At 37.3% G+C, this 24642-nt stretch overlaps 1 protein-coding gene across 14 annotated transcripts in view; it reads right to left on the bottom strand.

Annotated features, from left to right (window-relative positions):
• MBD5 (methyl-CpG binding domain protein 5) overlaps positions 1-24642 on the bottom strand; it is a 147410-nt gene that overhangs the window by 54471 nt on the left and 68297 nt on the right. For 11 of the 14 annotated variants that reach the window (XM_075028975.1, XM_075028970.1, XM_075028972.1 and 8 more), the window contains 3 exons: positions 10806-10943; positions 6409-6597; positions 1668-1725 (listed from right to left, as the gene is read on the bottom strand). The gene's annotated coding sequence lies outside the window, so the exon portion shown is untranslated. Of the gene's footprint in view, positions 1-1667; positions 1726-6408; positions 6598-10805; positions 10944-15434; positions 15559-19244; positions 19387-24642 lie in introns of those variants that run through there. The other 3 variants (XM_075028976.1, XM_075028974.1, XM_075028977.1) reach the window with 3 other exon arrangements.

Here is a 24642-nt window from a genome sequence, read left to right as displayed (position 1 = left end):
GAAAGTGACCACTGCAGACATTCACATTTGTCCAAAAAAGTGATAAGGAAGTTATAATTAACATAAACTTAAAACTCTAATAGCAACACACTGATTCTTATGAAATGATTTAGCTCTAAGTATTTTAAAGTTTCAGACCAAAGTTAAAATTACTTCAAAAGGAGATCCAAGCACGTGAATAAACAAATAACAAACTTCTTGTTACAATTCTCATGTTTCAGGCTTCCAAAAATCTGAAATTATTATAGTTTTATAATGGTTTAATAATGAAGATTATATGAATTTCAGGAACATCTGATACAGAATGTTCTTAAGGTATCTAATAAATAGATGCAGCAAATAAATAGGTAACAACTATTTGTAAGTGTTCAGTTCAACTTGACAGCTTTGCTGTACATTAATGACGTACCAATTGCTAGGGAAATATAAATTTGTGAAAACAAAATATTTTAATGTAACTAATTCAAAACCTGAACATGAAAACTCAATTAGATTTTAGATTAACAGTTAAAAAAAGGAAAAAATCAGATTGGTGGAAATACAGTGAAAGGCTCTGAGCTGCTGGCATAACAACTACCGGATTAGCCCCAGATCTCCATTAACTGTGCACTGCGCTATCAAAAATTAAGCAATAAAAGGTAAAAATGAAAATCATACTCCCATATCTTAAACGCAGAGGTCTCCATAAACTGTATAAACCTCCTTTGTATTAGACACCTGAAGTTCAGGACACAGCAATATTTAAATCATTTGAATAATTCAGACAGAGTTTCTGTGCAAGAGAATGTCAGAAACATAGTAGGATTGCAAATTAAACCTGTAAATTATGCTTTTGTGCCAAAGTAATAAGTCACATGACTATACTATTTTTAGACACATGGTATTTTTTCTCCAAGTGCTATTTTTTAAATTGTTTACTGAATTATGTATCTCTACTCAGCAATTTCCCTAATGAAAATACTCTTAAGATATTAAAAAAAAATGATAACATAAAAATCAGCTATTCAGACACCTTAATGCAAACTCTACAGCCTTATCTGCCATAAATATAATAGTGTTTGAGAGCTTAGGCTGCCTCTCTGAAATCTGGTATGCTACAAACCTGCACAACATGATAGATGAATCGCTAGCATTAGTAGATTATTACTTACTGTCTTTCAGTGATACACTAATTGAATGTGTAAGTATTTGGAGAATTTGGCCCCACTGTTTCACTTAAGAGACAGATAGTTCTCTCTGTTTTCTAAAAGAGGACTCAGAAGTTCAGGGATATTTAAAAAAAAAAAGTGAGTGATTTTTATCCTTTTAAATGCTTTCACTCCATGAAAATTGTGATAAATATTTCTTTCTTGATATACAAGAAGTCCATTAATTATAATTTTAATCATTTTTAAATGAATCTCTATGAAGATTTGTATACATGACCTTTCCTTCCATAGCTTCTTTTTCTACTTACACTGGTCTGAGTCAGCTGTTTTATGACTATACCGTTCGATTTAAAAATACTTTCTCGCCCTCATATTAAAACATCACATTTGGTTTGTTATTTAGGATCTGTGAAATAAGTAATGCAAATATAAAGTACTTTTTAATGTACTAATTAACAGTAGGGCACAGGACTAAAAAAAAAAAAACAAAAACAAACAAAAAACCAAAAAAAGCCTGACCTTTTTCCTCATTAAGCATTAGATTGAAGGTGGATATGTTCATCTTGTTCATTCCAAGCTGAAAAATAAAGAATCAGTTGAAACAGAAGATAAGCAATAGTCAGCAATACAGTCCACTTATGATGTTAAGATCAATATTAAATTATTCTTAATTATTTCTTCATATTTATAAATACTTAATCAGAGAGGTTTCGTAGAATATTATTCTTCCTTTGAAACTCTGAAATAACTGTTTCCACTTCATATTTTGTACACACTTGATTTCCATAAAACATCATGAGCACAGAAAAAAATCATCTACTATTTAAGAAAATGCTAAAGTACAACTTCTTTTTAAAAAAATCTACTCTACTAAAGTTTAATCTGTATTCCGGCAACAAAAATGATAAAGTTCTTGACTGTACACACACACCACTAGTTTCAAATAAGATTTTGTGCTTCATGAGTGAAAAACTTCTTTCCTGTCTGGCTGTCCCATCCCCTTCACTCAGAGATTTACTTTTAAGAAAGCCGAGGTATTTCTGGCCTGCTAAAATGAGCAAAGTACCTAAATGTTAGTGTCTGTGTATTTTGGGGTTGACTTTTTATATAACAATTATCAGACATATTCACACTGACACCTTAATAAGGATAAATTTCATTGTCCAATAAACCGTGAAGACTACAGCCTGGCTCCTAGAAAACGAAACATTTGTTTTTATGATAATAAAAAGCATTCTATTCTCTACTTCAGTACAGGCGTTGTGAAACTCTCCTTGGAGGTGTTTTGCTATCCAAACACGACATCGTTAGGTTTAATGTAGAGCAAGATGGTACCTGGTAACGATGCTCAACTCTGTCCTGCCAGGTATCCATGGCTTTGCTCACTTGATGCACTATAAAACCTGATTTTAGGGCATGCGCAGTAAAGGTTTGTTCTTTTCAGGAGGAACTAAACAAAAGGGTGAATCACATTCAAGCTTGACAAGTATAAGAGAATTCCACCAGCTCGTCAAAGCAGAGAAAAGAAAAATGAGACTAAGGACCGCAGGCACCCAGAAATTAAAACCACGTGTCCCTTTAAGGATGTAGTACATCCAAGACTTTAAGAACAAAGCTCCAAAAAAGATGAGAACCTAGAAAAAGCACTACTTCATCCCAATCGAAGGACAGTATGTTGTGCCAGGTACTAAGTTAAAACTCAAACAGTCCTTTATTCTCTGAAAAGGCTTGAAAAATGTCTCTGGAAATGCAGACAGTAGGGATGTAACACAGATATTTAGCATGTTCTGGCACCATGCTCCAAAAAGTGAGCTATTGGAAAAAAAGTAGGCAAAGAACCATTTAGTCAGCTCCTTATCACAACATATTTAAAGCTTGATCAAAAGAAATTCATTTAGTAACACAAATATATTCTGTCACAAAAAACTCCATAAACAAAGCCATTAGTGTCATGAACAAATGCCATAAACTCTTGGCAGAAAAATCTAAGAGATATAAATTCAAGCTACAGACAGGTACGATAGCTTCCCACATTTGTTTTGCACGTATTTATTTCTTATGTTACGCTTCAGCCTACCATCTCAATGGAAATCTGAATTCAAGGAAATCAGTGGCAAACTTCCAAAGGCTGCTGAACCTGAATTTCACTCCATTTTAAATAAGAGCTTTGCAAAGCATTTTATTTAAGAAAAAAGGTCCTTTGGTTAATTTTTTTGTAATGAAAACTGCCACACATAAAGACTTTAAATACCACATACCTCAAAGTGTAGTATATTATCAGGAATAGAAAAAGTTTGCAGGGAAACAAAACAAAGCTAATCCCACAATTAAGTTGACGGAATTACAGAAACTGAGGATCTGAAGAGGGATCTCAGGAGAGCAATCCGCTCGGCCCACTGCCAGTGGCGGAAGGTCAAAATTACCAAGATCGTCTTTGAAAGCTGCTTCTTTATGAATTTTTAAAAATTTCCTATCATAGATTTCATGACAGTTATAGGTAAAATATCCCAGTTTTTCATCCATATTTGCAGTCAGGTATGAGGTAAAACAAAAAACCTTGGATTGCTTTCTCTTTACATCTATCCTAAATTATCCTTTGTGCAAATTGAACTTGCCTTTTCTTTTTTTTTTTAAAAAATCTACAGAGCAACTGCCTCCATTGCTTTTATAAGAACCTCTTATCTTTTTAAAACCTTATGCCCATCCTACAGTGTTCTCTTTCTTCCTAGAATAAACAAACGCAATCCTTTCAGCTGTTCTTTAACAGTCCTGCTTTCTAAATCTGTCACTAGCTTGTTGCTCTGCTTTGCCTTCTTCTGGCTAATATAAATTTTCTTTAAAAGGCAGTGCCCAGTACTGCAAAATATATTCTACCTAAGGTCTCACTGACAGCAAACACGTACCGAGTCTTGTGTCACTGGTACTACACACTGTAAAAATTTCCAGTGGTCTAGGAATGAAAATTTGTGATTTTTTTTTTTGTCCTTTTTTTTTTTTTTTTTTGTCCAAGCTCTCCAATTGTCTTCCTCTTACAGAGGGAACATGCAATGGCAACTCAGAAGTTTCTGAAAAAGTTATTATTCTTAATGCACTTTCTCAAGCAAAACATGAGTACAAAAAGTAAGAGACATTTTTAAGGACTGAAGAGATCCTTATGGAAGGAGAAGCTCAAGAAGAGAAGGCTTAGGAGAGACCTTTCTGCTGTTTTCAACTAGCTAACATGTGGTTAAAGAGAAGATGGAGCCAGAGTCTCTTCTGATGCCCATAGTTAAAGACAAGCAGCAGGCACATGTGCAACACGGAAAGTTTTGTTAACACATATTAGGAAAATTAAAGTTCTGGGGGGATCTTCTCAATATGTATGAATACCTGAAAGAAGGGTGCAACGAAGATGGGGCCAGGCTCTTTTCCAGTGGTGTCCAGTAACAGGACAAGAGGTAACGGGCCCAGATGGAAACACAGGGGGTTCCCTCTGAACATCAAGAAACACTTTTTTACTGTGAGGGTGATGGAGCACTGGCACAGGTTACCCAGAGAGCTGGTGGAGTCTCCATCCATGGACATATTAAAAAACTGTCTGGACATGATGCCGGGCAACCTGCTGTAGGTGACGTTACTTGACCAAGGGGGTTGGACAAGATGACCTCCAGAGCTCCCTTCCAACCTCGGCCGTTCTGTGTGACCTCCAGATATCCCTTCCAACCAGTATCACCCTATGGTTACATGATAATTCTGTCTCATGCCATCCCCAGCTACTGGTTTTGTTAACTTCAACAGGAAACATTACACAGTGCTTCATTAATACAAGTGTACACATCTTTTCATTCAACATAATGGGGAAAAGAATCCCTTCACTTATATGCTCAACAATTCACTTTTCTCACAGTCCAGGTTTTCTTACAGACACTTGTCTTAAAACCTGTTCACATCGCAGATTCACCAAATTCAATGACAACATGAGAATAACATCCTCCTTGGAATGCCATGAAATCTGAAAGCCTGCTTTCAAGAATTTAGAATATTAAGTATGGAAGCCAGAAAAAAAAATATTTCTAAATATAGCCGCAACATTAGGTTCCATAGGTGCAATTTACAAATGCAAAGGAAAAAAAAAAAAATCAGAAGATCTTCCGAATTTTCATAAAATCCTACTAAAGAAGATTGCTCTTCTGTTAGCTCTCTCTAGTGAAAGGGACAGCTGTCTAAAAAAGAGAGATTCAAAATGGGTTGTGAACATCAAGTACTCTGTAGGAATACTATACATATTGGTTCAGAGGTGATCAGACAGGATTCTGTATTTTTTCTGGAGAAGAAAGTACTGATAAGAATGAAAATGTACCAATGTGTTTAAAAACCTTACTTTGATGCAACAAATATAGTACAGACACTACGCTGACTCATTAAGTTGTCCAAACAATCTATTGTAGATTAACATAATTTTATTTAGAAATAAAAACATACACATTTCTTCAACTGGGGCACTTCAGATTAGGGATCTCTTTAGTCTTTTCTGGAGGGATTTAAAAAAGCTTTGGAGAAATCTTAAAGCTATGGAATTAGCCTGGTATTTATAGCTCAGTTTCCTAGCGTGTTCTTTGAGCTTCCTAGGACGTTCTTTTTCTCCATCTGCTGGTTGTTGACATGGTATAACCTTATATTTTGATTATGAAAATGTATAAGAATAAGAGCATTTCATTTTACATTTTACTGTAAAGTTCTGGCTTCATCTCAGGGCAAGGCAGCTACACTTTGCTACTACAATATAATCTAGGTCAAGAATGGTGCTGCATATTTTCTGATACAGATAACTGGAGTTCTATTGTTTAATTATGTCAAAATATATTACTACCAATTATGACTAATACTCCATATGAATCACACTGTCACAAAACGGTAATTTTCTTACCATTAAAATACTGTGCTTCATATGCTGTTTCAATACAATCTGTTAAATCTAGGTCAAGAATGCTTTTTTCTTCTTTGTTCTGTTATCAAAAAGGTCCACGTATGGGTGCACTGTCTATCTTGTACAAAGATATGAATTGCTAAATTGTTTACTTTCCTATTCAGAACCATTAAATGTTGAAGGTGTCTGCTGTTCTTCTGTTTAATTTTTTTTTAATATTGGCTCAAATCTTTTGTATTATACTACTTGAAATACATTTTGTAACAAACTTTACTACCACAGCATAAAACTAGCAAAATAAAATCAAAAGTTTCTCAGCCTAATAAATGCATTGATTAACTTTTGCATACTTACCTACATTACTCCTCATGGTCTTGCTTCTCGTTACCTTGGGGATCTTTAGGCTTCTTAAAATTCTTGATGCACTTTCAGCTTTGCTTTAGATAGTCTCCTGTTTAGATCTCGAGAAGGGGCTATGTCCATTGAGGCTGGCTTGTCTTACTACACCCCTCATCTGAGGAACTCGTGCACCCCACGTTACATCTGTTGAGACAGTTGCATTATTTAAATTAAAGAATGAGCCAAATATTTTAATTTCACTTTTCTTGATTGCTTTGTAAGCCCTTATCCAATTACTCTGTAGTATAAACTGCAATAATATCTGCTTTTAAAGAAGGGTAGGATGGCTCTGACTGGAACTGATGAAAAAAAAGATACCTTTTACTACGTTACGGTGGTTCACTGTCCAGAAGAGCAAGTAGATTTCTATAAAAATGAGTATATGGATTTTTATGATGGAAGTAGTATGCATACCAAAAAAGGTCACTTCTTCAGACAACTTGAGTTGTACTGATGCATGCTAAAACCCTTCAACTACAAAGGCAAAAAAGTCTAGGCTTTAAAGAGTTACGATACTGCAAATGGCCTTGGTTATGTAAAAGGTTCCACCAGTAATGTTGATGAGCTCTTAAATTAGTCTTTGCACAGGTACACAGATACTGGTGAACCCCCAGCTGAACCAGAACCTGGGTTATTCCGTAACATCTGCCATTTCCTTCAGAATCACCACCAAAATGTACCTGCAGTCCTCCACCGGCTCAGAGTTAGCGAGGCTTTGATCGTGCCAGTTTCAATTTCTCTGACACTGAAAGGAGTTAACAGTCTTTGCAAGACTTTAAGTCAATTAATTAGTTCTTTTAGAGGTGAAATGGATTGGAGTTCATTAGGTTAAAGGCATATCCAAAAGAGTTAATATAGGCTTTTAAAACATTATACCTGAAAGCCTGAGGACTCAGTAAGGGCACAGTTAGGGATTACAAATACACATTTAACAAATTCAGAATTATTGGGGATTTTGCTTTTTTAAAAAATAAGTCTTCAATTAAAATAGATGCAACATAGCCAATCAATGCTTTCTGAATCCTACAGAAAGTCTAATGAATTTGTTCTGATTTACAGATCACGTATCTGGAATCTCTTTTAAAGCCATTTGTCATCATAGTAAAGGTCTCAGTAGTTGTTGTTCTTAAAACCTTCTCCCCTAACAGAAAACCCAGTGATACAAAATGTGAATGAAAAATTTCAGATAAGCCAAACAAACAGGGTATAAGCACATTAGTCACATAAAGTACATTGGCTGCAAATACCAAATACAGTATTTACTACAATTACTAAAATATCTTAGTTAAGTTTATAAGCAAACCCTTATGCTTTCTTGGTGATGACCTGCTGTTTGGCTTTCATTGACCTTATTAGTAGCACTAATTTAACTGAGTTATCAGTTGATCAGAATCTTCCCAATTTATGGGCAAAATTGGGGCACAGCATTTTGTAAAAATGGGCACCAACGAATCTTGGTTGTTCCAAACTGCATTAACCAACCCAGTAGAGCCTTTCAGCAAACAGTTTTTTCACATGTAAGCTACTTAGAAGAAAAATTATTAACTCACTAAAGTTCTTCCCCAAACAGTATCACTTTGAAAATTACATCCCTATAAAATTATGAATATATGCTTAGATTTTCTTGAAGACTGGGGCACTAGACAGCTTCTGTGTTTAAGCACTATACATTTAATGCTTCTGAACATTACAGGGCTTACCTGTTCTTAATACTGAATGTTTTTATGTATCTAGAATACTAACAAGGCATGTCCAGTCCACATATATTATTAAAATAAAAAAAAAAAAATCATACATAACAACAAAATTAGTATTATTGCTATTAGTAAAGCCTCTTCCCCTTAGTTGAAAGGGTTAAACAACTTTGTTGAACAAACAACACTGTGAGTTTACAAATAGAAGGAGTCATAAAGCTCTAAATACTGAATATATGTGACTGGAAAAAATACTGCATTTTAGCAGGTGAAGAATTGGGGTATTCAATGGACAGAGCTGCAGCAGAGGTTACAACAAAATCAGACATACTGTGAAAGGAGAACGATACAAATCTCACAGAGTTTGAGACACACTGAACTTTCTCCTGTGAAGCACCCACAAGGTTGGGGTCTGACCAATGGGCCTCAGCTACCAGCTTCAGCTTATCAACAAACTGAATGCCAATGTTTTCTAAATTACTCCAGAAATTCTAAATCTTACAATCTAACATATAAATGGCATCACTTAAACATAAGAATTTCTTCTTCAATTGTAGAAATGACAGAATTTTTAAACTTGTTTCTGCTGAATATAAGCTGCATGAAATATTTCAAAGAATGAACATTTTTACATAGGTTATTCATAAAATTATAGATAAATAAGAATCCATGGCTTCACAACATAGCTTATCTTTGCAGTAACAAACAAACAGAAAGATGATATAACCTACCATTAAAGAATTTGCATACAAATAAATTTTAGATCATAAGTTCACTATGGATATTACATTCTTCAGATAAAATTATTTATTAATGTTTAAACACATTGAAAGGTATCGATAAGAGACATTTTTATGAAGAACTTCCCCATAGCATATAATGCTAATCACAGTAAACACTGTAAAACTAATTTACTGGTAACAATTTCAATAGATGGACAGAAGAGCCCCAAACCGAAACGTAAGTCATACTAGGGCTTAAAATAACTAGGTCATGTGGACAGTACTAAGGATTGAAGTAGCATCAGTAAAAGAAGCTTCTAATAAAGGCCTCAAGAAATCTACAGAAACACATTATCGAAATGAATTCAAATAAATAACCTGATTTTTAACATATCTAAATAAAATAGTAACAACAAATGAATGACAAAAATTGTCCATACTGAGCATACAGAAATGGAAATATATAAGTAAAGATGTAACTACAAGTTTCTGCTGAAAAAATAGACATTACTTTAATTATGCATATGCCATTTACAAACTCACTAGCATCAAAATATTAGCACCATAGAGACAAGATGACCAGCTACAGAATACAGTTTTATGAATACTAAGCATAGAGTACTGGTGATAATCAAAAGGCTCCTATACGGTGAGCCAAGAGAGTTTTTGTGGCTAATTCAATAGGCTGTGCATTGCTTTTCCCCTCCTGAAAGTCTTGTTCTCATTCTCCTTTAAACCAGCCTTCCTATCTTTCTTTGCCTATTAGGAGCTACCAGTTTGTGTGATAAAGAATTAAAAATAAGCGTTTGTAAAAAAACTGCAAAGGATTTTATTTTTCAAGTAAAAAATTGGACACTTAGCATTGAAAAAAGCACTTAGACTTCCGAAGTCTGCTATTTAATGTAAGGTGATTGTCACAGACTGTCCTAGCTGTTAGTAAACAGCACTGCATCACACGTGAAAAGAGCAGTTTATCACTCAGAGATAAGTACAGGACTTACACAGTGGCTACAATATGTTTATTTTTCAATTGCATATATATCCGTAACAATAAACTTCCCAATGAGCTCTCACCAAGTTGCCGGAATCTAATGGTGAATGTATTTCTGGGGAATAGACATCTGTTTTTTCAGTGCATGTGCTGTCTCATTCTCTTTGTGAGCTTTCTATTTACATAACAAGTCTGTGCTAACAGATTAAAAAAATCCTGTCCCCATCTAATCTCTTAAGATACATACAATATTCTTACAACTATGGTATTTGATGTATCTAAAATTAAAGATACTCTACTTTTCATAAGAACAAATGAAAAATACCAGAAAACGATCTTCCAGTAACAGAAACAAACTCAGTAACTTTTCAATTGTGTGCTGTCACAAATGAGTAGTGAAAGAGAATGGCAGTCAGCCAGTTCTCTTTTGTCTTCAGGTAGGTCTTAAATATGTTTCTGCTAAACCAATCAACTTGATTATTGGCTGTTCCTCAGGTTATTCTTCCCATTTACCCTGTGGCATAACTGAAAAACACTCCTCCAGAAGAGTTAAATCCAAATCAGAGCCACAGGCTCCATGCTGGAAAACACTGGCAAAAGCTTAGAGACCTGTTTACAAGCATCCGGTCTGATTTCGTCTGATTTTATTTTCAACAATTGCTATTTTTATTTTGTTAAGTGGAAAAATCACACAAAATTATATTTAGCGGTTGCATCATCTTCCATAACACTAAAATCACAGTATCATTAATTTCTAGTGGTGGCACTTCTTTACCACCAGATAAACGACACTGCCTATAACACCAGCCTACTGAAAGCCCATCGTTATTTTCTGACATATCAAATAGACCAGAAGAAACGATTTTAAAATTTGAAATCACTGTGTTTACTATCCATACGTATGTGAGAAGAAGAGAAAGAGTGGCAAAGAGAGGATTCACCTACCTCAAATCAGGAAGACTGGTGGAGGTAATCCACAAGGTTTTGGTGGGTCTCTGAACTTTTGGAAAGAATTAGAGAAGTGCTGTTTGTTCAAGTCTTTATGTTTCTTTGCCCGTTTTGTTGCGATAAAGCCGCTTCTTCCTGCAATAAAATACATGTTGTACTAAACCAAGATTTGTAGAAAGACAAGTTATCAATACCTGCGCTTCACGTAGACCGCGCAGCTTCTCTAACAGACTGCTTCACTACACAAAAACCATGGGAACATTCAGAAAAGCAAACATTGAACAAAACTGGTGAGTTTACCTAGGCACACTCAGTGGTCAGTGAAGAAAGGTAGGGTCCAAAGTGTGATTTAAAATAAATTAATCTAATCCTAAATACAGCTGTATTCTGAACTGCCCTCTAGAAGGATCTCTTTCTTCATTGACCACAAACACAGAATCAGAAGAATACCCTAGTGTCCAACAGTTGGGTCCAAATTTGGCTATATCCTCCACTGCTTTACACTTCCACAGAATTTAAAGCCACAGAAATAGAGCCCGCACAGCTGGAGAATGGATGAAAGGACTTTTTAATGTGATATTCTTGAGAAGATCTACCATAAAACTTCAGACAAAATCGTAAAAGAAGATGCCCAGTTTTGCTTATTTATATCTAATTTATATACACCTCTCTCTCTATACACACTCACACGCATACACATATATATAAATTAACATAAAAACCCCAATGTAGCTTAGATAGCATTGAAAATAGATTTTAGACTTGTAGGCATTTTTTCCCTAAAATGCCTTGTAGATTTTTCACCTAAAACAAATACAGCTACAACTAATTCTGTGACTTGAACGTGTGATGGAGAATCACGAACTCAGCCTAACCAGAGCCTTGTATTTAATTTTATTCTTATAACCAGCATAAACAGTGAGCGAAAATATCTTTGCATGACTACGCTTGGACTAACTACAGGGAATGACAGGATTTTCAGGTTTCCCCAACATAGACTCAGAACCTTGATCAATTCAGAAGACCTGGCTTAAATCAGGGCTCTGTTAGCTCCTCAGCAGAAAGCTTGAAAACTAAGGGGACACCAGGTTTTTTCCTTACTTCTTCATTTTCCTGGGACCCTTCTCGAGGAGGAAAACCCTTACGTGTAGCCCCCCTTACTCAGGTTAGAGGGCACAACTCAACCCTCTGCTAAAAGGCTCCTCCTGCTCCAGGCTGCGGGTCGGTGCTGCTCCCTCTCCTGCGCAGAGGCTAACGCCGGTCCGGTGAATCAGATAAGGGAGCCGATTTGTGTATTTCTGCTGGATTAGTCTTAACCTAGATCGGTTCCCTAATCTCTGTGGCTGGAGGAATGCTCGTGCTGGACTAGACGCTTAGGAAGGAGTGGCACGTGTACAGGAATGAGTAACTCGAAGTGGAAGGAGCAGCAGCGAATTTGGCTCATGCCAGTCCAAAGTGCTTGGGGAAAATCCAGTTTGTTTGCTCATTTATTTTATTTTAGAGTGCCGTAGTATTGAAAATACCTTCTTATCGCCTGTTTTCATAGGAGGACCACAGTATATTTCATTGTTTAAATAAAAGCAATATTTAGCTGTCTACATATTCAAAATGTATGATCCTAATTCTAAAATTTAACTGTTATGATCCCAAAGAGCAGGTAGGCATGTCTAAAAAAAATCTGCTTTGAGTACCTGACTAGAGACATCATAAAGCTGTTGGAAATAATAATATTGCTTCCTTACTGATTAGAATTCACATCTATTATTCGAATATTTGCCAGACACAGTATCTGGAGAAAATGAAGTTAAAACATAACGGATGACATAAGAAAACAAGAAGCAAATATCCTACCTTCCAAGACTACCTTTGCACGAACATATGGCTTTTTCCAAGTATACTGTTCTTTTGTATGACAAGTTGGCCATATTAATAACACTTCAAAAACGCATTTTAACTGCCTAACAACACAATATACCAAGTGAAAAACATTAAAGCTAAACCAAATACAATAACAACAGGCAGGTCTCTCAGAGAAGCTAATTTAAAAATTAGCTATAGCTATAAGGCTAACATACTAACACGTTTCTTTTACTAACATGACATATAGCTTTAAGGCTAACACACAAACATATTTATTTTATGTATGTGATATATAGCTATAAGGCTAACATACTAACATTTTTCACAGATTTGGCAACAGTATCATTTGAGTGGATGTAGCTTTGAAAGGAGAAGATGTAAGAAGGGATACTATCTATTTTTTTGTCTCCAGTTACAGGAAAAAAAAAAAAGAAATGGAGTTTTAATTTGCAGGAGGAGAAAATCAGAGACATCAATTTAGTCAATAGTCTCAATCCTATAAATCCTGCATATCTGATACTTTCATAAAGAAAGTGACAAGTACTAATAATATATCTTACAACCATGAAAAGACTTTTATTTTATAAAAAGCCTTGGTTTTGACAGGAAAGGTGCATGCTACTATTCAGAAACAGCATACATGCAGTCTTCACCCCGCAATTTAGAAACTGAACGAAAACAATCAAATTGACAAATAGATCAGTTTCCGACTTTGAAGAAAATCACTCCCATGTACAACCCTGGGTAATAAAGAGGTAAGCACAGTGCAGGCCCGTGTACCATAGCACTCATCTTACCTAACTGCTGGTTGCTATGGCAAGCATTTGCCTGTATTTTGTACGTTAAACAGTAATATGTTTTCTGCTTCCTTATTCTTGATATTTTGATGAAGTTAATACTCAAGATTTGGACCTGTAAGGTATGGAAACTGAAGGTTCTCTCAAATAATCATGCATTCCAATTTATTTCGGTTTTGTGAAAACATCTTAGAATTAAAAATTATTCATTAATTTAAAAATTATTTTCATTCATCTGTAACACAGCATTTTAAAAACTTGTGATTTATTTCCATTAGCTAGTTTGCATATCTGTTGTACATGCATTTCTATTTTCTAGCTCACAATGGAAATGTAATCTACTTTTCTCCTTCACTGATCTTTAATTTAATATAAAGATAACTGTGAAACTGATGAGAACTGAGATGATAAACAAATAATTTTAGTTCTGTATAATACCAATTTGTCTTTTCCCCTCCTTTTTTTCCTAAACAAATGTTGTTAGAGGTACAAAAGAATGCATTAGTAAAAAAATTTATTTAGTCATTACTATTGCAAACTAACAAATAACTGAGTTTCTTTCTGTACTTGTCTCTACCTGAAACACAGTGGTATTTCAAAAGGTGCGTAAGAGCCAGCCATCAGTACAAGAGCCATTCGAATGAGGACACGACAATGTTAATCCATTTTCTTCTTGATTTCTATGGCTAACATAAAGCCTTAACATACAAAATTTAAATACCCCAAAGTGAACACATTTGATAACTCCAACAGCAGAGAAAAACAATTCTCTTCCCACCCCAGGGGTCCCCACCAGACTAACTGCAAACTCAGCTGTCATCCACTGAAGAAAGATCCATGACAAAACCTGGTAATAGTCATAAACTTAAAAAAACCCAAACAAACAAAAAAACCCCCCAAAACCCAAAAACAAACAAAAAAAACAAAACGGAAAGGAAAAAAAAGGTATTTTTCTTTTGATAGGAATGTTGTTTTCCACTATCAGCAAACGCACACACTCTTCTTTTTCTTCCCACACATGAAAATAAAGAATTTGTAGATGGCTTCATTTCTTTGTTGCATCGTATCTTAACATTGGAAACTAGTGAAGAGAATGTTAGCAGGGTCAGTAGTCCTGGATTATGACTTTTAACCTCTCCTATACGTCATAATGTATACGACTCGCAGAAACAGAGTCTCAAATGCATATTTACAAATTGCTTAAAGGCCAAAATACATGTTATATGCATTTTATTTACATTAACGTACATTCTTTTTGCACTGCTTGACAGGACACACAAATGTTGCCCTGCAGACAGCTGAACCCATCTTTCCTCCTGCCCCTCCAGCTGCTTGTGTGCTTCCACACCGGGCTGGAACTCGTCTTTCACTGATAAGGCCTAACTGAACCCACCAGTTATGATTCAGATTATTTTATATAAAAATATTTGTGTTGACACCAAGATTGTAAGCTTTTCTGTTCCTCTAAGAACACGGTGTAAGCAGCTGAAGCACTGTACAAATACTTGAACAAATACATCAACAGCATAAGAAGCAGAAGAAACGGATACCTTGACTTCAAGATTAAACGGTTATCCAAAGCCTCAAACTCATTAGGGAAAGAAGAAATTTAATGCAGCAAGCACACTAACAGTTTATACTTTTGCCTCATGATACTTTATCATCACGTAATAAAGAGCCTTCTTTTAGACAGGACATTATGCCGTTGTTTAAAATTAAATCCCCCAAAAGAAAATAACATAAACTTTTCTAAACTATGTTATTTCTTATTTAAAAATTCTTGGCGCAATTCTCCGTAACTGGCAACTCTGATGCAGGCCAAATGCTGCCACGGCAGTTGACGGGAGGAGGACTCAGTGACTTGTGTCCAGCACAGACTCTTTGCATCTATTTCCTTCTGGTCTGGACTCAGTCTGCAACCAATGCCGGTGGCAGAGAAATCTGTTTTCTGCTAAATCTGAAATATTACCTCGTACGTCTGAAGTTCACATGGAAAGGAATCACCCCACCCAGGAACAAGAACACTACCACATATAAATGTTTTTTGTGTTGTTACTGCTCAGGTATGAGATAACTGGAAACATTTAAGGAACCTAAGAGAAAAAAGAAGGAAGAAAAAAAGAAAAAAAAGGTTGTTGCTTCACAATCTGCTCACCACTAAACATGTTAAAGAGGAATTACGTTAAGGAAGGTCAGGGAATAGCTTTCACCACTACTAACTGCAGAGTCAATGGTTTTAACATGTTGAATTTTACTCTTTGTTTATTTAGTGATGTGACCAACTTCATCACCATAGCACACTGTCCGTATTCTTTGCTTCTATCATCCCTCTACGGCTAGAGGGTGTTAATCTCCTGGTAAAATGATAACCAAAGTCGTCATACGCACAGATTTCATTTCTATTATCTCCACAGTGCCTTACAATGTGTTAAAAATTGTCATGCTACAGAAAAGCCTGGACAGCGTGTACTACAGCAAGTATCCCACCTGAAACTGGAAAGGCTGAGAAAGTTCAAAATAAATCCAGCAGATCTGAGAAGCCGTGGCAGTCCAGGGAAGTTCCCACTGACTGGAAAAGGGAAAACATGGAGCAGATCCCCCTGGAAACTATGCTAAGGCACACAGAAAATAAGGAGGTGGTTGGTGACAGCCAACACAGCTTCACTAAGGGCAATTCATCCCTGACAAATTTGGTGGTCTTCTACAACGGGGTTACAGCGTTGGTGGATAAGGGAAGAGCAAATGACATCATTTACCTGGACTTGTGCAAAGCATCTGACACTGTCCCACAGGACATTTTTATCTCTAAATTGGAAAGACATGGCTTTGATGGATGGAGCACTCAGTGGATAAGGAATTGGCTGGATGGTCGCACTCAAAGAGTTGTGGCCAACGGCTTGAAGCCTGAGTGGAGACCAGAGACGAGTGGTGTTCCTCAGGGGTCGGTATTGGGACCAGCGCTGTTTAACATCTTTGTTGGCAACACGGACAGTGGGATTGAGGGCACCCTCAGCAAGTTTGATGACGACACCAAACTGTGTGGTGCGGTCAACACGCTGGAGGGAAGGGATGCTGTCCAGAGAGACCTTGACAGGCTGGAGACGTGGGCCCGTGCAAACCTCATGAAGGTCAACAAGGCCAAGTGCAAGGTCCTGCACGTGGGTCGGGGCAATCCCAAGCACAAATACAGGCTGGGCAGAGAATGGATTGAGAGCAGTCCTGCGGAGAGGGACTTGGGGGTATCAGTGGATGAAAAACTGAACGTGACCCAGCAATGTGCACTCATAGCCCAGAAAGCAACCGTATCCTGGGCTGCATCCAAAGACGCATGACCAGCAGGTCGAGGGAGGGGATTCTCCCCCTCTACTCTGCTCTGATGAGATCCCACCTGCAGTACTGCGTTCAGCTCTGGGGCCCCCAACATAAGAAGGACATGGACCTGCTTGAGCGATTCCAGAGGAGGGCCATGAAGATAATCAGAGGGCTGGAGCACCTCTCCTATGAAGACAGGCTGAGAGAGTTGGGGTTGTTCAGCCTGGAGAAGAGAAGGCTCCGGGCAGACCTTACAGCAGCCTGTCAGTACCTAAAGGGGGGCTACAGAAAAGCTGGAGAAGGACTTTTTACAAGAGCAGGTAATGAGAGGACAAGGGGTAATGGCTTTGAATTGAAAGAGGGTAGATTTAGATTGGGTGTAAGGAAGAAATTCTTCACTGTGAGGGTGGTGAGGCACTGGAACAGGTTGCCCAGAGAAGTTGTGGCTGCCCCATCCCTGGCAGTGTTCAAGGTCAGGTTGGATGGGGCTTGGAGCAACCTGGTCTAGTGGAAGGTGTCCCTGCCCATGGCAGGGGGTTGGAACTAGAGGATCTTTAAGGTCCTTTCCAACCCAAAGAACTCTATGATCCTATGATAAATTTACTTAGCGAAGGAATTTCATTTTACTCCCCAGCACGTACCACGCTGCCTGCTGAAGGCCGCCTCCTTCACCATCGAGGAATATTCATCATTGAGTTTCCTCTAAGTAGTTCTTTCAAACTGACGTTGCTACTAATTAGTACTACTAATTGTCCAATTCATTCATAAAGTATCAGGATGGTATTTTAATAATCCCCTGACACAGGACTCCTAAAGCAGAATTCAGCTTCTAGAATTCTAATTCTATTCTTGCTAAGGTTAATAGATGGTTTCCCACTGAGTTTAATATAATTCACATTGGATCACTACTGAGTCTATATTTATATAAAATGCCCTACTATTTGAATCTGTTTGATCATTTTAAAAATATCTACCTTATTTATTCATAGATAGAGGTCAAAATTCTCTAAAAATTTAGCCTAGGATTGAACAATTTTTCAGAAAGCTTCGATAGAGTTTATGAAGTCTGTTTTTAAGGTATTTCTAAGTACCATGGTACCAAATCATCAAACATTCCTCTGTTTTTTAGAAATATATATCACCTGCATTAAGGCCAGAGACATGAAATAATATTAAGGTGCCTTAATGACAAACGTACCAAATGTCATTGGGAAAAAAAGTACCCATCCTCTTAAAAGGCTAATAAAACTCACTTCTTCATTGCAAGGTTTTCTGAAGCCTTATGAGGTTGTGAAAAGGCCAGAGATGAGAAAAATGCCTCAGACAATAGTTAATATATAAATATATCTAAGACCTCATGATGTCTTACTGGATTTACTAATTTGGAACTTTTATGGCGGTCTTGGGCAATTATTGATACATACATCATGTATTGTTCTGGCCACTGCTGTGATCATAAAAATAATTATCCTCACTGCAGAATTTGACAAAGCCAAACTTTCCCTGAAACCACATTTTGAACACAAATCCATACTGAAATTTAAAAATGCTAGTATCTACATAATATTTTATAGAAATACAGAGTATGCATAATTATATAATTATGCATATTATATAATTATACAAAATAAAAATAATCCTAATCCAAGAGTCAAATAAAAATGTACAGAAAGCTGGCAAGAGGAAACTATAATTTTAATCCGATTACTACTACTAAAGCAAAATTTTTTAACTTTTTAACCATAGAAAATTGATTTGACAATAGCCTACAACTACAGCGTACAGCAACATCCTACGGTCAATGAGAAAGCCATTCATAAAAGTGCAAACTCTGGACTGCCCTCCGACAAGCTTCTGCAGAGCAGGTCAGCAGTCAGCACTGCAAACCTGCCAGAATCCTTTCAGATTCTGGCTCAGAGAATGTCCATGCTGGACAGGCCACAAAACCCATGCTCCTGAGCATGTAATAAAGGGATGTCTAGAGAACTCATCAAGCTTGGTGGGTACACCTCAGTTCCACTCGTTTGTTTCTGACATAGGAGCAAAGCAAAAAGCCTCTTGCATGACTCCCTGTCTACCCCTCTGGCAGAAGCAGCTGTGATGCCTTCAGGGCTTTTGCTGGAAAGCTCGTTCCTGCACTCTCACCACCAACTCCTCTCGCTCCTTCACCTTTTCCTCTCCTCACCACGCTTTTCCTCTTGGATCTAATCCCCCACATGTATCAGGCAGACAGCCTGCACTTAGTACAGTCCTGAAAGTCTTCCTCATCTCCTGCTCAAGTCCTCTCCTAACCATGGTAACACACCTCATCCTGACACCAGCTGAACTCACTTGCTACTCGTCCCCTGGATATGAGTCTCAACTTCTTTAGTATCTCTCTGTGGAGTCTCATCAGGGCAAAACTTGTCTCAGTGTACCTCCTCAGCCCTCACCTAGTTTAGAGAAGCATAATAAGGAAAACACGCACCTTCTTCCAGGGAGGCTGTTGATGACTTTAGAGCTGACCAGAGAGAGCTGCAGCTGGTGAAGAACTTCGCTGATGGGTACGGTCATAGGCTAGTTTAAGCAAGTGATGGATATGGAAGCATTTCTAGTCACATAAGACTTTTTCAGTTAAAAATCTAAAAATAGACAAATACCCAAGCTGGTAGTTTGCAAACTGCGAGGTTGTAAGTAGTAATGTAAGAGTTAGCAGGTAAGGCTGCCTTGGGACTTGGGCATCCATGGTGTTTTCTGCCACACCATCCTCGCTTTCTGGCAGGCTGTCTCATTGCAGTGGATTGTAATTGGAAAAAAAAATATAAATCAAATTCAGTGGCAATGATTGCAGTATTAGCTACAGCTGACATAGACAAAGCATTACATTAAACATCTCCTAAAGTTGATCATAAGAATCATCCGATAGCGGTAAGATAATTAGATTCTGATACTTAGTTCGATACCTAACAAAGATACTCAAGCACGAACTCAGCATTTGCAATACTGAAAGAAAGTTGGTGTAAAGCTACCAGGGAGGCATTAAGAACCTTTGCTACACAGTTCTTAATTACCGGGAAAAAAGAGTAATTCCCAGACCATCACATAAATGGCTACTGATAGCTTTGCACTCAAAACCAGCTGTTTTTACTGTATTTTAACTTTTTTTCGATTTGCAGATCACTACAAATAAAAAGTTTTCTATCTTCCAATTCCGTTTTTTTAATGCAGTACTTTGCAATACAGAATTATGCAGGCTCAAGAATAATGAATGGACAGAGGCATGAAACTGGTTTATTCGTCTGGTTTGCACACTTTATTATGCAAAACAGAAGTGATAATTTTTACTTGATAAAATACCATGTTGTTTTTACTCTAAGAAATTCACCAACAAGAAAGAACAAGGCAGATTCCCAAGCTAAAAATTAAAGGTGCCAATGTATGACAAAGTGTCATGTCACCTAGTCAAACTGCAAATGAAAAGCCAGAAAAAACATCATGTCGTTAAAAACTTATAATAATTTTTCAGAAAAAAACTTATTACACAGCATCGTAAATTTACTATCCCTTTGGTTTACTGAGATAACCAAATAGCTTCTGGGGGAAGATGATGAAAACAGAACTAGAAAGAATTGCCTCAGCAAGCCCCCCCCCCCACCCCCCCCAACCCATACTCCTCCTCCTCCCCAACATTTCCACAAACGTAGATGCAATTTTTTATTACCAAGGGCAATAAGAAAAGCTTCCATAGGTATGTTGGTGATAAAAGGAAGACGAGGGAAAACGTGGGCACTCTCTGGAAGAAAATGGGAGACCTGTTTACCTGGGATATGGAAAAGGCTGAGAAACTCTAATGACTTTTTTGCCTCAGTCTTCACTGGCAAGTGCTCCAGCCACACCGCCCAAGATGCAGAAGGTAAAGGAAGGGACTGGGAGAATGAAGAACTGCCCACTGTAGGAGAAGGTCAGGTTTGACACCATCTAAAGAGCCTGAAGATGCACAAGTCCATTGGACCTGATGAGATGCATCCAAAGGTCCTGAGGGAACTGACGGAGGGAGTGGCTAAGTCACCACCTGTATTTGAGAAGTCATGGCAGTCCAGGGAAGTTCCCACTGACTGGAAAAGGGAAAACATAATGCTCATTGTTAAAAAGGAGAAAAAGGAAGACCCGGGCAACTACAGGCCAGTCAGTCCTACCTCTGTGCCTGGCAAGATCATGGGGCAGATCCTCCTGGAAACTATGCTAAGGCACACGGAAAATAAGGAGGTGGTTGGTGACAGCCAACATGCTTCACTAAGGGCAAACTGTACCTGACAAAAATTGGTGGCCTTCTACAATGGGGTTACAGCGTTGGTAGATAAGGGAAGAGCAAATGACATCATCTACCTGGACTTGTGAAAAGCATCTGACACTGTCCTGCATGACATCCTTGTCTCTAAATTGGAGAGACATGGATTTGATGGATGGAGCACTCAGTGGCTAAGGAACTGGCTGGATGGTCGCACTCAAAGAGTTGTGGCCAACGGCTTGATGTCCGAGTGGAGACCAGAGACGAGTGGCGAAGGTGTCCCTGCCCATGGCAGGGGGGTTGGAACTAGATGAGATATAAGGTCCCTTCTAACCCAAACCATTCTAGAATTCTTTGATCACATGTCTGCTCTACAAGCATTATTAGACATGAAAAAGAGAACACAGGAAAAAAAAAAGCATTTGAAGTTGTCAAAGTGTTTGGCAGTAAATCAACAATAGGAGTAGGTAAGAACCAGATTTTTGACATTAAATACAGAAATTTATGTTGAAGTGTTAAAGACAAAAAACTATTGCAACAACAAGAAATCCTTTAAAAAAAATAATCACAGATTTAACTTTTTTCTCTAAGTTTGTTATATTCCAAATCTACAATGAATTCAAAATATAAATTGCATTAGGTTTCTTGCTTCTAAAATATTTTTTGGGAAGCAATTCAATGAATGGCTGTATTAATACTGTCATACAGAGATCAAGAAAAGTGTTTCATACATTAGAGCAGCTAACAAATGAATTTTGCCAGCTTTATCTTAGCCAGCTTTTCACATCAGCGGAGCACACAGAAAAAGGATCCAAGAACAAGCCTTTCAGTAATAGTGAACAGATAACTCTGTTACACCTAAGTTTGTTTTTTTATTACAAGTTTTTATGTGAAATTTTCTCTACCACTAAAAAAACCCACCCCTTGAAGCCAAAGAAACTTCTAATATACAGTGCAAAAGACTTAAATTGTTGAAGGCCTCCAGTCATTAACAAGATGTTAAACAATTTTAATTGCTTTGCAAGCAATCTTAATTTAATAATTAAAAAAATAAGTGTAATAGCAGCATAGCCTTAGAATTTTGTATGGATCTAAGAACACTGAATTACACAGTGTCAATTGGTGTAATTTAATGACTGGATTTTTTTCTTCTTCACAGAACCACACGCTAAGTGTCCCAGTTCCTTCATGCATGTTTTTACACTATCTGGATTTAGGTTTAATGTAAGAGAAAGTTTCTGACCCCTGAAGCTTGTTTCCTCTTCTGTACTTGTAAATGTCTCTAATTCTAAGGTATGACGGCTGGTAGGAAGGGGTTAATGGGAGCTTCCAGATGACAGAATTCACTTCCCAAAGAGAGTACCGAGACACCCGTTCAAGGAGAAAAACTTTAAATTCCTACTGAATTACGCTAGATTGAAATTGATGGGACAATCAGATCCCCTGGCAGCTACTAATCTGGTAGATAAAAAGATTTCTATTCAAACCAAGTGCTGAGATACTAACGGTGAGCTGAAGCCTAAGGATCAAAGCACATCTTCATCTTAATGCAAACTTGCTTTAAATTTGACAGCTGTAAGAATACACTTCCCAAGTTTCTGGAAGCAGTGCTCAGTGGCCTTGGTCTGACATGTAATAAGCCAGACATGCCAGGTCCAGCTATTTGGACTGCCTGATCTGCCAACCGCCTGCACCCAAAGTGGGGAGCAGAGTGGCGAGACAGCAGAGTACGGCAGATGGAACTGAAGCCACCTATAGGGACCTATAGGCTGTCTCCCTCATCAGGAAACCAGAAACTACAGGTGTCTGGGCACGTACTTCACGTAGAAACTTCTTCCTTACCTTACAACACTCGTAAGCTGATGTTCCGTGAGACAGCCTCCCCTGTATTTCAGTATTTTTGAGCTCTTAACTACTACAAACTGATCCAAACCAAGCAGGTGCATGCCTGACAAAGTAACTGAATGGTTGTGCTGCCTTCAAAAAGCACTCATGGCTGAAAGTAATTGCATACACGAAGAATTTGATTAGATTTTAAAAATGTCTTACAGGGGATGGTAGTACGTAGCTACGTCAATGGAGAAATTTTCAGTCAGCTTTTCTGAACTGATGAATGTGGAAACTTGTGGCAAACACACCTAAACAAAAGTTGGGACCTAAAATCACCATGTAAAATTCTACTTTCAGCCTCACTTTGGATTAGCAAGATGATCGACACTTGAGGAACTTCACCTGAGGAACTAAAGACCTGCAGTCTTATCTTAGTGTAAGAAGATGTCAACAAAACAGGGTCATACCTAAAGACACAAAAGTAAGCTATTATATAAAATGGCAATGTGCACTAGTGCATTAGGAAATACCTATTTTAGCTGCTGCTCAATTTCAGAGAACAGACGGAAATATTTAAAGTTTGGGCAACAAGAATTATTTCTTAATAATTCAGTAATTTCTTAATAATATCAAGATAGCCTGAAAAACAGATAAGAATGCCTTTAATTCTCTGTGAACCGAGATCTGTGCCTAATGTGGCTAGTTTAACACCCCAATCATTAGTGATAAAATTTTAAAACAGTCAAAAGAGTTTTCTGCTCTATGGCATCATCCAAAGTTTCTAGTAGCCTCATAATATATTAGCTGGCGAAAATGTCAGTATACTCTTCTTGACATTTTGCACTAGCAGGTACAAGTAACAGTGTTCAAGTCTTTCCTCAACTCCAGTAGCTACAATCTTTTGGAGCGTTATGTTCTTGAATACTTCTAGTAACATGTACCACATCAAAAGTTTTGATGCTAGGGAAAGTGACTCACCTTACACACAAAACAAGAGTTTCAGAAGAAATTTAGAAAGAAAAGTCTGATGTGCTTTCAAAAAGCCAACACAAGCACTATTAAAATTAACCTCCAAATGTGTTGTTATAATGTGAAATGCCTAACCAAGCCACGATACAGAATATGAACATTACTAAAAAAGTCGTAATGCTGTAAAAGTTCACATATGTAATAGTTAGCTGTTTCTAAGTGGAATGACTGCACTAGTAATTTTTAAGTAAGGGTCCAAATAGACAACACGAACCAGATACAGTCTTCTGAATTATTTATTTTTTGAACTATAAACATGTCCTCTGCTAAACTACCAAAATTAAGAATCTACTCATGCAGCTAGATCCTCATCTTGCGTACCAGGCTTCGCTACAAAGCAGCATAAATTTACTCAGAGTAAGAATTTATCCTAAAACATACACAAAACTGTAGTAAATGGAAACAGTCAAATCATTTGTCTGCAACTACTGTTAGGTCAGCCCAACTAAGCACACTATGGTAAATACTGTAGCGTAAAATAAGTTTGTAACTCAGCACATAAATTTGTAATTCAAGTATTTTAGGCAGCAGATAAAAATGAGCAGTTTAAAACAAGGTTTTTCTTTAAATAGACTTTTGGTTTATTCTTCCAAAGAAACCTTAAATACAGAAGATATGAATTCACCTGCACAGAAGTAACACTGTACCCTAGAATTCCTCATATTATCATCAAGAACTATTGTAATACCCACATACCGAAATATTTTATATCAGTATTTCTTCCCACTTGACATAACCA

Source organism: Buteo buteo, chromosome 5 (assembly GCF_964188355.1).
Source record: "Buteo buteo chromosome 5, bButBut1.hap1.1, whole genome shotgun sequence".
Lineage (NCBI taxonomy): Eukaryota > Metazoa > Chordata > Aves > Accipitriformes > Accipitridae > Buteo > Buteo buteo.
This window is presented reverse-complemented; position numbering and strand designations above follow the sequence as displayed.